Consider the following 13,761-nt stretch of genomic DNA (forward strand, 5'->3'; position numbering starts at 1 on the left):
TACTTATAAATAGAAAGGTTGCCTGCCTTTTTTGGTGAAGACAAACTTCTTGAAAGACAGCCTTTGTGCATATTGAGCACTGCTCCTGAAGCTCTCTCCGACTGCATGGGAGGGAGAGAGGACGTGTGCAGCTCATTATCAAAGGCACTAAATATGGCTGAGATGCTACAGGGGGTACTATGAACTACACCAATGACATTTTCATCTTGGGGAAAAAAAAAGAAATAGTGAAAAAAAATCTGCCTGAAACTTCTACCTAAGAAGATGAACTTGCAAATGGGTCTGATCATGAAAGGGAGCTTTTTGGGGCACTGCCCCCTGAGGTTACCCCCTACTTCTTCCTACCAACACTCAAGCTGGGCACCAGCACTTCTGGGTCTCCTGCTCCACCACCAGCTCCAGTCTTGTTGGCATTTAAATTCTCTCTGCAAATGCAGAGCTTGGGTGATGAAAGGCTAGTGGGATGCTTCTGCTGCTCTTTGTCCCTGCTAAGCCACCCCAAGCATTCCTGCTTCTTTCACCAAGGTTATAGCAAGGTGGGGGTGGTCTCTTCCACCAAGTAACAAGTGATAGGACAAGAGGCAATGGCCACAAGCTGTGCCAGGGGATGTTCAGGTTGTCAAGCATTGGAAAAGGCTGCCCAAAGAAGTGTTTGAGTCAGCATCCCTGGAAGTATTTAAAAGACGTGTAGCTGTGGCACTTAGGGATATGGTTTGGTGGTGAACTGGATGGTGCTAGGTTAATGGCTGGACTTGGTGATCTTAAAGGTCTTTTCCAACCTGAGCAACGCTATGAGTCTCTGATTCCCAGCCCATGGTGGCTTGGGAAGCTGTCTGCTGCAAGCTGTTTGTCAGCCACACGTGCTGGTTTGCAACCACACGCTGACTGACAGCAGCTTTGGAACAGCCAGCTGTGATGTGGCAGGGTGTTTGGGCAAAGGCTTTGCAGCCCAGTCAGGCTTGAAACCACTTGGCCACCATTGCTGTGCCAGAGCAGGACCCCTCTGAGGACCAAAACCCCCAGCATTAGCACCAGTAAGCTTCACCCCTGCTTTGCCGTGCTGCCATGTTGCCTGTTGTAGGGGCATAGACTTACCTCTGCATGTTTGTGCTATCCACGGTCTGTATGAGCAAAAGCAACCAGAGCAGGGAAGGGCCAGAATGGCACTTCCCTGCTCAAGTGGCTTCTGGCCTTTTTCCATGTCTCCAGCTGTAGCTGGCTGGGACTCCAAGCAGTGGCGATGGTCCCTCACTGCTGCTCTGCACCTTGCTCACAGCAGTCACAGGCACTGATGAGACTTGGCTGTGATGAGATTAATTACGTAGGAGCTGTCTCTCCACTTTCTTCCTCCTCCTCCCATCACCACTTACTTCTTCATCCTTGTGCTCTAAGTAAGGAGCTTCATCTCCTGCCAAATCCCCCGTCTGTGTTGGGGGACTGGGGTGAGCCAGGCGTAAAATGAAAATAAATCACTAATTCCTCCTAATAATGCCTGATTTCCTGATTTGATATCCCACATTAATTCTAATTACTCACCCAGAGTCAGGGCATTAATCAACACGTTAAAACTTCTCCTCGCTTAGCAACACTGACGTGCCAGGCATCTGGCATGGCCGGGGCGCTGGGGATTTGTCTGTCACACTGGCCCCACCTGCAGCAGGGCTGTGAGGGGGCAGCGAGGAGGGGGCCCTCTCCTGGCTGGGCACATGGGGGACACAAGGGTCTCGCTGCAGTTTTGGGGTGCCTGGGGACTCTGGCCAGGCACCCAGCATCCTGCTTCCCTCCTTGCAAAAGGGAGGACCTCATGAGGGTATTGCCAACCATGCAGTTCCATGGCATGATCCAGCAGCTCTGGCTTCCTAGGTTAAATGGAAATGCCTTGCTCAATAATCTCTGTTCAGTAGAAGTATTGATAGATGATCCACTCATCTCATAGCCTTCTTTTGAAAAATATAAACTAGATACAATACCTCTCTGTGGAGAGAGGTGAAAAGGTAGTAAGGGGGAATCACACCTGCCACAATCCCTGATCTGCCACCATCATCGTTTTCCTCAGCAAACTGCTTCCAGGCAGGAAGGATGAATTGATTTCAATTCAAGTTGATCTAAATCTGTAAACAGGAAGCCTTTAAATAATCCACTCTAATCTTGTTTCACATTTGAGCTACTTCCCTGTTTTCCTGAAGCAAGCTGACTGGTGCTGGTCAGCAAAACCCAACACTTGCTTTTTGCCAGCTTCCACTGTAGTTAAACCAGCTTATTAGAGCTATTATGTAATTAACATTTATTCGGATTTTTTTTCACTTTGTGTTGAAAGGCTTAATATTGCATTTATTCACTAGATGATTTTTTAAAAAATTCATCAGTTGAATAAGCTTTAATTTAGATGGTAATTAACCGAAACATGTGCAAAGTCAGTATCTGCACTTGGTTTTAGGATCCTGCCTTACCTGTCCTAGATACAGGACAAAAGAGGTCTCTCAAAATATGTTTGCATTTAAAAGCCATACAATTTATTAAAGGCAGCATTAGAGGCAGTTAATGAACTCGACTTGGTTTCGGGCTATGGGGTCCTTGTGGATTTTCAGCACTATAGATTTCAACCTTGCAGATGTCACTGCTAGGACAAGGGTGGAAAATGAGCCTTTCTCCTTTTTGGTGTTTGCAGCAGACTCTCAAATGTGACCAAGCTCATCCTTGAGCCAAGGACAGTCCTTTTGCTGCACTTAGCCTATTGCTGCTGCCATATTCTGGTGTTGTGTTTCATTCCAGGTTTTGGGCTCCTCCTGAGTTCTTGGCTTAGCGTTAACTTTTGAGCGACAAATACGCATTTTGTGAGTTCTTACATTTACATGAGGTTTATCAACCTACAGTTACTTTATGCCTTGACTTGGAGTTTCCAATCAAGAGAACTAATTTTTAGGAGAAATACAGACTAAAATACTCCCAATTAGCAGTAATATTTAAATACATCCTGCTCCTAGGGCTCAGGCAATAGCAGCCATCTGAGCTTGAGGAAGAAGCAGAGTCCTCCCACGCTCAAACCTAAAACTGGGTTGTTGCTTGATGGCATCAAACCACACTTGCTTCTGTATCCTGGCCCAGGCTGAGACCCAGTGGTTGTCCTTCCACTGGTGGCAGCCACCATCCCTCTGAAATTTTCCTTTAAAGAGAAACCAAATATTTATGGTCAGAAAATAAACTGAAAGCCATGCTGTAGACAATGTGCAGTGGAGCCCAACGTGTGCTGAGCCTTGTCCTGTGCCAGACCCTGGCAGGGACTGGACAGCTGCCTGTTCCCAGCATCTCAGGGACCATGCAGCCCTCGGCCTGGTGGTGCCAGGTTTATAATGGCAGGCAGGGGTTTTTAAACTAATAGCCTGCCCTGGTACCTTTGGAGCGCACAGCTTTATCTGGGTGGAAATCACAGTGCTGCCCTCTCATTTCCCTCCCCTACAAGCTGCAGGTCGGTGGTTTACAGCCGGGGTCAATGGATCCCGAGAGTGCTGTGGGCTATTTCTAAGAGTAAGAAAAGTGAGCCTCTTGTTGGCAGCCTTTCAGTTCCTCTACAGGAATTTGTGACTCTGTGGGAATATTTTTAGGAGATATACAACTGGGAAAGCTCACAAAGCTCAAATCAAGATGGATGCATTCACCCAGGAGAGTTTTACAGCCTTCATATTCAAACTCCCCTCTATCCCCCGGGTAGTGCATGGAATTAATTATACTTCAGCAATGCTAGGACTGCCCTATAGCAGCTGAATTGCCATCATCCAGCCCAGCTGAACAAATTCATACCCCAGAGCCCCTCACCATGTGCAGAAGGATGGACCATGCTCGGTCCCACCAGGCAAAAGGGAACTAGGGACTTTAGCTGTGGCCCTGCCCAGGTGACAGCACATGAGCACTAACAGGGGCTTCATTAATGTGCACAGCCTCTCCTTGCTATCTCCAGGTCTCCGCTTGCCACTAAATCATCTGGTTTGGAACAAATTCACTGGGAAGAACTATAGCAAGTCAAGCAGAGGTCTTGGGCATGGGGAACAACGGCCCATAAAGCAAACATGCAGCGGTGTGCTCAGCTGCTGGGGATGCTGCTGGCACATGTACTCAGGAAGATTAATATGCACTGAACAACCAGGAGTGGGGAGGGAAGCTCACAAGGTTCCTCTCATTAGCTCATCATTCCAGCTGAATTAATGACTCACAAGTTTCGCCCAGCCCTTGCTGGGTCTGTTAATAAATAGCACCACAGATTAGTGGAGAGGTGAGTGCATGCCTATGAGAGGGGGGCTTAAAAGCTTCTTAGACCCTCTGTGGGGAGAATGAGGGAGAGATGCACTCTCAAGATGCTGGGATCAAGTGCAGAGAGGTGGGGGGGGGGGGGGGGGGGTGGGAGTGCCATGCTCTGCCAGCATCCTTCATTGTTCCCTTCTGTCTCACACAGGGATGCAGCCGGAGAGTCTGAGAGCCAGAGAGTGCCCTGAGCAGCCAGAGGAAATCACAGATGAATTAAAAATGAACCTGCTTCGGGCAGAAGAAAGGAAGCTTGTCAGAGAATATGCGTCTGGAAGCAGGGAATAAGTATGGGCAGTATGGGAAATATGGATATTAACAGCTGACACATTCCCTGCATGTACAGAGAGACTTTTAAGGGCCTATTATCAGTGGCCCCATACCTGCAGCCAGCTCCAAGGGAAGGCAAGGTCCCTGCTGAGATGACCTACCAAGACAGCAGAAGCTTGGCTGAAGATGCTCTGTCCTGCTGGTGCCAAGGGACATGCTAGGGAAGTGAACAGAGAGTACCTGCATGGACACAGAGCATGCCTGGAGGGCTTCAGCAAGGCTCTGGTTTCAAGGTGGTTTTATTGAGGCAGAAATTACAGCATGGCAAAGCAGGACTGGGACAAAGCAGCCTCCTGCAGAAGGCTCTGGGATGTCCAGTGGGGCAGAAGTTTGGAGCTAAGCCAAGCAGGAGGGGTACTGTATGCCAAAGCTATGTTTTATACTAATGGTCGCAAGCTAAACCCAAGGAAGGAGCTTGGTGGGGACTAGGAATAATACATTTGCCTTGCAACGCAAGGCAGAATGTTGCCAGATCCTGCTTCAAGCCCGGCTGCTTGGCAGGTGCTACCTAGGGACAATGTGGGTGTTCATCCAGATAACCTGGAGCATCCCTGTATCTGAGCAGTTTGATCCCTATGACAGTCTCCATGGAGAGCACTCCAGGGCAGAGCAGGGACTGGGATCCAGGAAGCAGTGGCAGAGGTGGCTCCCCAGGCCAAGGGAGCCAGGGGTGGGCTTGGGCAGCAGGGCAGAGCACAGGACAGGTCAGGAGCCTGCAGCCTGACAGGAAGCCCTGTGGGTGGCTTTGTATGGCATTAGAGGTACAGTGAGGTGCCCCACAGAACTGGGAGGAGGCAAAACTAATACCTCCCCTGCATGGGCAAGAGGAGGAGGTCAGCTTGTGCCACACCGACTTACGGGCCAAAGGGTCACGGAATCTGGTTGGAAGCTCAGCCAAGCCAGTGGCTCCTTCAGTCCTGTCCTGCCAAGTGCTGCTAGGCTTCCTGGTGTGTCCTAGCCCCCTGCAGCCCCTCAGCTGTCCACCTCCCCTTCATTACTGCTCACCTCCTGCCACTTGGGCTTTGCTTTCCAGCACCAGGCAATGCCCTTTAACTGCCTCCTCCTGTGGCTCAGAGAGGACCAGCCCTACAGAAAAGCCATGAGCAGATGTTCTCCCTTATCATCCTCTCAGATATTCCTTTCCTGCCTCCTCTCCCCCACCTTCTCCTCCTCCTTTATTCTTTGACTCAAGAGCTGAAATGAAAACACCTCCTTCTCCAACGGCCCCCAACAACAGCAGGAGAGAAACCAGCTCCATTCTCTTGATTTGCAAAAAAAAAAGAAATACAGAGAAACATCTTGATAGCATTGTATCAAAAAGCGGATGCTGTGCTGCGCTCAGATGTCTCAGGAGACTGGATCTCAGCTCCTTTGACTGTTTGAAGACTTGCTGAGTCTCCAGGGATCCCGGCAGCTCCAAAGCTGCCATGGTGAAGTGAGAAAAATCAGACAGATCCACTGCTGGCAAAGGCTTCCTCTGCAGAAATCAAAGGAGGCAGCACAGAAACGGCACATATTCAGTATGGCCAAGGAGCAAGAGGACTGGGAGGGGAAGCTCTGGGAGCTAAACTTACACACTCAGTAACAGGGCTGGAGAAGTTATGTCTTCTCTCTTGTTCCTGCAAGTATCATCCAAGGAACAATCTAGAGAGAGGAGGAAGGAGGTGAGGTCGGCCTTGGCTGATCAAAGGACTTGGAAAATTGAGCTGGGAGCAAGAGGAAAAACCAGGACATACAAAACATTGACCACTGGAGGAAGGAGAGGCCCTTGAGTTGCGTGCCTCAGAGGCACAGAAGACGGGATGCTGAAACACATGGTAATGGGTAAATGAGATTACTTTCTTGCTTCTCTCTGCACCGTTCATTAAGCAAAGTCCTGCTGCGTGCACTATTTTCACCATGTATTTTCACATTGTGTTTCCTGGCCCTTGAGAAGACAGTGATTCAGGGACATCATTTCTCTCATCTGCAGATTTGCTGCAGCCTCTGGAAAACTTTACACAAGGGTGCAAAAATCACTTGCAAAAAACCCCAGGGCAACAGGCCCTGTCCTATGTCCTATTTCTGGTGCTCTCTGCACATTCTTCCTCTGTCCAAACCATAACCGTTCATACCCAAAAGTCCTTGCTGAGATTTTTGTGCTGGAGAAGCAAGCCCTTTCCAATGTTTCAGGCTCCCTTGGTGTCTGGCCTCTCCTGGGCTTAGACCACAGCACGAAGAGGCACTAGGTGTTTGAGTAGAGCCTTTTCCACACTCACCTTTGGAAACCATGTGTCCTGGCAGCACACCAACAGTGCTGCCTGGTGCAAGGTTGTTGTCTTTGAGAGCAGGAGTGCAGGGAACAAGGGCACAGGAAGAGGAGAGAACTGACCACCATGATAAAGATTTTTGGTCTTTTGCTCCCTGTTGTGAGTCCAAGTGTGCCAAGGTGAGATTGGGAATGCTGCTGGAGAACTCCTGCCTCCTGTGCTGCCAGTGTGCCATCCTCCTGCCCACATTTCCTTCACACATATTCTCCAGCCCGCTCATTTTATTCCCACTCGAAAAGGATGAAGTCACCCCAAGATAGACTTACCAGGAAGTCAAACAAACCACGCTCCAAAGCTGCCAGTTTCTTTACTCTGTGTATTCATGCAGAGTAGAGAGTTGGTGCAGATGTAAGTAAGCAGGACATCCGTGGTGTCTTCAGGAGGAAGCTGATTTCCCACAGGTGTCCCAGGGCTGCTTGTGGCCTCAGAGACTTGCTCTCCTTGTGACCTCACTAGGATCAAGGATAAAATAAATGTATTAACAGGCTGGAGCTGCTCTCCTGGAGTGGACAAAGTGTCTCCTGTCCACTAATGCTCAGCATGGGCTGGAGCATGACCATGCTCACTGGGAGGGGGAGAAAGTCTCCCTCCCTCAGTTCTAAATAACACCAGCAGATAACTTGGGAATAGGGCATGAACAGATGAAGAAAAGGAAAAAGACAAGGATGAGATGGAGCTGAGGGTCACTATGAGGCATGGGATCACTCCTGCCTTGCTTCTGATCCCAGGCAGGAAACCAGTGAGGGACCAAAACAGCCACAGGCAATGTAGGATGTTCACTGTGGTTCCCAGCAAGGAGTCAACCAGTTGGGCTGGAGGGAATGTCATGCTGAAGCTCTCCAAATGTTTCCTAGCAGGTGGGCTGGGATGGGAAATAGGCTCATCAAAGCTCCCTGTTACCTCTCTGGAATAGCTTTTCCTTTCTGGAATTGATGTAGCAGCTGCAGAGGGGTGCAGAGGCAGCACAAGTCCTTCCCCACCCTCCTGCACTCTGCTTTCACACTCCTTCACCCAGGCCTAACCTGCAGAGTGGACCGATGGACCACGTCACATCCTGCCAGGCCCAGAAGCACAGAGACCTGACGGCTCTGTTGTCTTTAGGAAGGATCATTGCTAGAGGTTTTTCAAGGCTATGCTAGAGTGATCTACCATCACACATCGCCTTCACAGGCAAGAGCATCACGTAATCAGCCATGTTCGTTAGGAGATCATTAGCTTTCCAGAAGCTTCCACCTCACCGAGGACTCAGTTTGCCTCCTTACAGACACATTACAGCGTTTGCTCTGCAAACAGCTCCAGCAAAATCAATAAGAGCAGTCCCATGGAAAGATACTTTGTGAAATGAAGAAAGGTGTTACTGTCTGGCCAGATGGAAGCACAACTCATAGCTCTCAGCTGGTAGAGAAGCATCCCCTTGCATTCAAAAACTCAGTCACCAACATCTTAAATTACTTGAATGACCAAGTCAGCTACTGCTTCAAGGGCAATAACATTTCACAAACAACACATGGAGTTCTTTCCTCATCTTCATTGTACCAGCTGCAAGGCTTGCATTGCTGTTTTCTAAGAGATCCCACCATGTTTTCTTAAGATTCCCTCAAAAGCTGCTGTAAGACCATAGTTTTAAACAGAACAAAATTCTCTCTAGTGCTTTGATCCTTCCACTGCTCAGCTTTCTGCAAAGGGCTCCGAATGTTGCTCCCTTTGAAGCCATATGCTTTTAACTTTCACGGGTGCGCATGTGGTGGCAGCTTCTCATGGACCAGCATCCTCCTGCTGTTGCCCCTCCGGCTTCTCAAGCCTTAGAGGAGACCTCAACAACAGAGATGAGGTGCAAAGGATGATGCTCCCTGTGACTTTGGGAGTCCTGGCACTCTCTGAAAGCATCTGATTCTCTCTCCTGCTCCTCCTGAAAAGGCGTTTTGCCCAGAAAAGTAGTGTTACACAAAAAGGGAGCAGGGAGTACCCCGAATATTTTGCTTTGCTCTGTAAGCACCAAATTTCGTACCAAGGGAGCTCTACCGATGCTGAGAAAGGAGTATACGTTGGTTTATGCTGGGGTAAACCAGAGGGCACAACCACAGAGAAGTCTGAATGACTCCTGGGGGAACCCTGCTGTAGGGACTTGCCCTGGCTGGCAGGAGCACAGGGAGAGAGGGAGAGAGGTAGGGAGGGAGGGAGCTGCTGTACGCCCCAGTGAGCTGAAATCAAATCCTTTCCATTTTGACAGTTTTGGGACAGGGTAAAAGTGGCACATTTTGTGCATGTTGAGAAATGCCCCACCTTTCCACTGGTGAGTGTCAGAGATGCCCTGAGCTCCAGCATCAATGGCTCTCTCTCACATTGCTGCAGACCCCCTCCATCTGCACCCCACAAATCACAGTCCCTCCAGGCAGCTGAACTTGCCACCATAATTGAGCCAGGGGTGCACAGCTGGGCTGGTGACACTGAGTGAGGACAGCCTCCGCTCAGCCATCAGCAGGCAAGTCCAGGCTTGAGCTGGAAAGCCAAACCAGTGGCTCAGGGTTTGTGTGCTGGTGCAGGTCACAGCTGCAGCGTGGCTCAGGCAGGAACAGAGGGCTGAGCTAATTCCAAGGCAGCTCTCTGCCTCTCTCCTCTCCCCTGCACCAGTGCCACTGTGGGCATGGAGGGTGAGGTGCTGGGTTAAAGTGAGGGCATGTGGGGGCTAGAAAGGCCTGGCTGTGCCTGGCATGGATGCAAAGGAGCCAGCTGCCCACAGAGCCACATGACACACACCTTGTCAACATGCCTAGCCACACGTTTGACCAGGATTAGAGAATGTGCTGCCAGACCCAAAGCACCATAATTCTGCTAGCAGAAAACCACTCAGGATTCTCTCTCGTGCAATTCACTCATTGGCACTTTACTAGCGTGACGAGCCAAGCCGGGGATGCCAGCTCTCCACTGTTTGATGCTCTGCTCCCGTGTCCAGGGATGACGCGGGCTGCTCCGGGCTGCTCCAGGCTGTCCCTTCTGCGGGGCAGTGCCACCGGGAAGAGCTTCATGGGGCTGCGTGCGGGAAAGTCTTCCCTGGTCCCTGTTGATGGCTCTGGCTTTTTTGCATGCCGGATCAGGTGCTGTACCTCTGCCCATCCGCTCTCTGGCACGGGGCCGGGGCTGGCCTGGGGCGGTGGTCACGACCCTGGGCTGCTCTCGGGATGCTGCCTGCAGCGCAGCCCCGCAGGCAAAGCCAGAGCCGTCCCAGCAGCGGCGGCTGCTGCTGTTATTTCTCAGTCTCTGGATTTTTCCAGCACCGACATCGCTTTTCCTGGTGTTGCCATAACAACTGGCGTTAAGAGCTTGTTGACATTGCCCTGTTGTACTAATTGCACAATTTCCTGTCACTGGTACATGCCAGTTATTTCTTTAGAAGGGCTGAAATAGCTTTCGGCCACCTCATCTGCTCCCTTGCTGCCTCCTTGGGCCTAGTTAGGGAGCTTGAGCGAGGGAGAAAATGTTCCTGAAATGCTCCAGGGAAGTGTCATTTAACCTGGCCCAGAGCAGCCAGTGACTCTGTAGCTGAAATGCAGGTAGTTTATGATATTTTGCCTACATTGATGCTTTCATTCTTGTGCTGGCTGCAGGTATGACACCAGGAAAACTCAGGGATGTGTGGCTGCTCTGTGGAAGGTCTGGAACAGAGCTTGGGTAACATGTCATAACCACCCCTTTCTCCTGCCAGCACCACTGCCCCATGCCAGAAAACCCATCTTGGGGGTCGGGGAAGCAGTGTGGAAAGGACGTGCTTTCCCCAGTGCCAGGGTCACACACCCCACACTGCCCCGTGTCCTTTCCCCTGGAGGTGCAAGCTCTGGCACACCACGAAGGAGCTGGAGGTGTCACAGAGGTCCACATCCCAGGATGGGGGTCCTTGGGCTCCTGGCTAGTCCCTGGGACACTGTGGCATGAGGCTGATGGGTTGTCTGTGAGTTCAGGAGTTTTGCTCCATGTTTTGTTGGAGAGGAAATGATTAGGAGGATCAATAGCATTGATCCAGCCCAGTTTTCAAAGGATGCTCAGGTCACCTTGAAATGTTGTCTTCGTTCATGGACACTCAGTGTCCCTCCAGACAGAGCTCTTCATGGTTGCTCTCTGGCCTCACCTGAACCCCTGTTTTCCTTATCCCCAGCGTGTGCTACAGGCTGCCTGGAAACCCCTTCTGATCCCAGTCCAGGGTCCCTCAAAGCACTTGATGGCCCGTAGCAGCCTCACTCTTCAAACTGAGGGTGGAAGGGAGAAAGCAGCTCAGTCTGAGGCCCCCTGAAGCTTGTCTGGGGAAAGTGAGGAGCCTTCTTCCCAGTCCTGTATCCCTAACAGTCCCACAAACCAAGATGTCACCTAGGGATGCTGGATGAAGGGCATAGGCAGACTGGATGAAAAGGGAGCTCCCAGTCCACATCCAGCACTCCAAGACAAGCAGTAAGGCTGCCCTGTTGTGTTCCTTAGTAATTTATCACCAAGACACTCACTTTATAAATATTAAATGAAGGGCTCTATAAATGTTTAACGTAGAAATAAAACTGCATTTGGTGGAGAAAAGAAACACCCCACTCCTTACCCCTTCCTGCTGTCTTGCTTCCCTTGCCTGGCCTTGCCAGTGGTGGAACACAGCACTGCACTCAGTCCCACGGCTGCTGGTACTCCTGCAGGGTGCTTGCAGGAGGGTTTATCTGCACAAGAGCACAATGTTAGCACACCTGCCTGAGCTTCTGGGTGTCGAGCAGGTCACACTGCAGAGCGTCGCGCTCTATTGTGTCATCAAACGTAGTCATAAAAATGCTGTGTCCTGAACTAGTATCATCCAAAGTGACCCAGTGTGTCCTCAGCTAATACCATCCTAAGTCACCACTGCCCATGTAACACCTATGCCTGGCACCACTCTTCAGTACTTGCATCAAGGTTGCTGCATTTTGGGTCTGAATTCAATTTTTTATAGGAATAACAACATTGTAGTCTATTTGTATGGGACTAATAACCCCAGACCATAAATCATGGTATCACATAGTGTGATAAGACCTTGATAAGGTCTGGAAGTGGTCCCTGTGCATTCTAAGTCTCTCTCCAAGGGTTTTGAGAAGTGCTGAAATCCCTTCTCTTCCCCTGGGTCTCACATCTTGGACCAGGCAAAGCCAGCAGCGAGCACCAATCACTGTGGGTTTCACACTGCAGCGTAGCCACCACCCTGGTACTCCAAGTTCCAAGCAGTGTGCAGCAAAACCAACAGCAGTGACTGTGTGAGCCACCTGCACCATCAGTAGTGCCAGCAGCAGGGAGCACACCACTGTCCCCCAGCACACACACCAGCATGTCACTGCCTGTGACCCATTTTTGCTTGTCCATTCAAGCTAGGGCTTGCTGCAGGTGTGCTCTTACCCCTTCTACTGGGCCTCCCCATTCCTGGACCTCTGGATATGGGTGAGAAGAAGATGGCCACCACTGACCACAGCTGTGGAGGCCAGTTGGCATCTATTTCGAGCTGGCCAGTTAAGTGCCTTAAAGCTATCCCTTTGCAGGAGCTGCTAACGAGGGTCGCAGCACTCCAAGCACAGTCCGCAGACCCCTGGGAGCTATGGAACTGCATCACTCCTCACCACCAGCCTGCTGCAATGAAGAGCACAGATGAATCATTAGGACAAGTGCTACTACAGCCCAGGTGCAAGTCAGGGAAGACTAGACCTTTGGCAAATAATAGCTCTTTGCTCAAGCATGCTACTCTTCTGTGTTCAACTGTGGCTCCTTATGCTAACCCAGTCTCAGGGGATGTGCGGCAAAAAGGGTCACAGTGCCACCCCTCAGGGTCCCACACACATGCCTCTGCAGTCCAGCTGCAACTCAGTCACCCGTGAGGGACAGCAAAGGAGTAGCCAGTGGTCAAACTGGCCCTGAAGATGGTTATGTCGCATCAGGCACTGCAGTGTACTGTTATGCTGCTTATGAGTAGAAAATGAAGCTTGGCTAGAAAAGCCTGATGCCAGATTACACCATGCTTCTTGTTCTCCCTGAAACCTCTGTGGGACCCACTTTCTCTTCTTGCAGCTCTCTGTGAAGTGCAAATGCCAGCAAATCCCTCCTCCTGCAATCATTAACTGCAAGGAGGAAAATAATGTCAGCAGCTTTCTGATTAGAGTGGATAAGGTGGATTTTGCCTGGGCTTCCCTCAGCCGGGCAGGAATGAATGAGAATCCCACTGAGCTTTCTTCTTGCTGCTGAGTGCCCTGATGGAGTCATCTTGGGCTCATGCTGCAGAGGGACCCCCTCTTTGCAGCCAGCTTCAAAAATACCTGTAACAGTTCTTTGCTGCCTTGATGAATGCCAACATTTTGGCAAAATTTTGTTGTTTCTCTGCAAGTGAGAAATATCAGAGTGAATGTTTACAATGCCATGTTGATGCAAAGGGATTAACTGCCCGAGAGCTCCAACTGAGGAAGGTAAGACTGAGACACAACTTCCCCTCCGTGCACCAAGTGCTGCCTCCTGCAGCCAAGAAGCCTCAAGAGTGTGAATGATGCTGCATCCACCACCTCTGGCTGTCTTCAGGCTGAACCAGCCCTCTGCACCTACCAGTCTCCCTGGCCAAGGCCCCTGATCCCACCATGGGCTGCCTTCACCGTGGCTCCTCTGTCACCTGGAGCATCACCCCTGTGGCTGGGGTTGGTGGGGAGGACAGGGAAGCAGGTTGTGCTGGGTGCTGACGTCTCACAGCCTGGCAGGTAGAGGAGGATTCCCCAGCCCCCAGCTGCCAATCTGCACAACAGAATCAGACATTAAACAAAACAAAAACTCATAAAAGTGATTTAAAAAATAA

General features: G+C 50.5%; 1 long non-coding RNA gene across 1 annotated transcript; it reads right to left on the minus strand.

Moving 5' to 3' along the window:
- Nucleotides 1-10,738: 10,738 nt before the first annotated feature.
- LOC138110780 (uncharacterized) lies at nucleotides 10,739-12,437 on the minus strand. Its single transcript, XR_011151054.1, has 3 exons — nucleotides 12,330-12,437; nucleotides 11,515-11,626; nucleotides 10,739-11,176 (listed from the first exon to the last, which is right to left on the minus strand). It is a non-coding gene; the product is annotated as an uncharacterized lncRNA (long non-coding RNA).
- Nucleotides 12,438-13,761: the final 1,324 nt, after the last annotated feature.

Source organism: Aphelocoma coerulescens, chromosome 5 (assembly GCF_041296385.1).
Source record: "Aphelocoma coerulescens isolate FSJ_1873_10779 chromosome 5, UR_Acoe_1.0, whole genome shotgun sequence".
NCBI classification, from domain to species: Eukaryota; Metazoa; Chordata; class Aves; order Passeriformes; family Corvidae; genus Aphelocoma; species Aphelocoma coerulescens.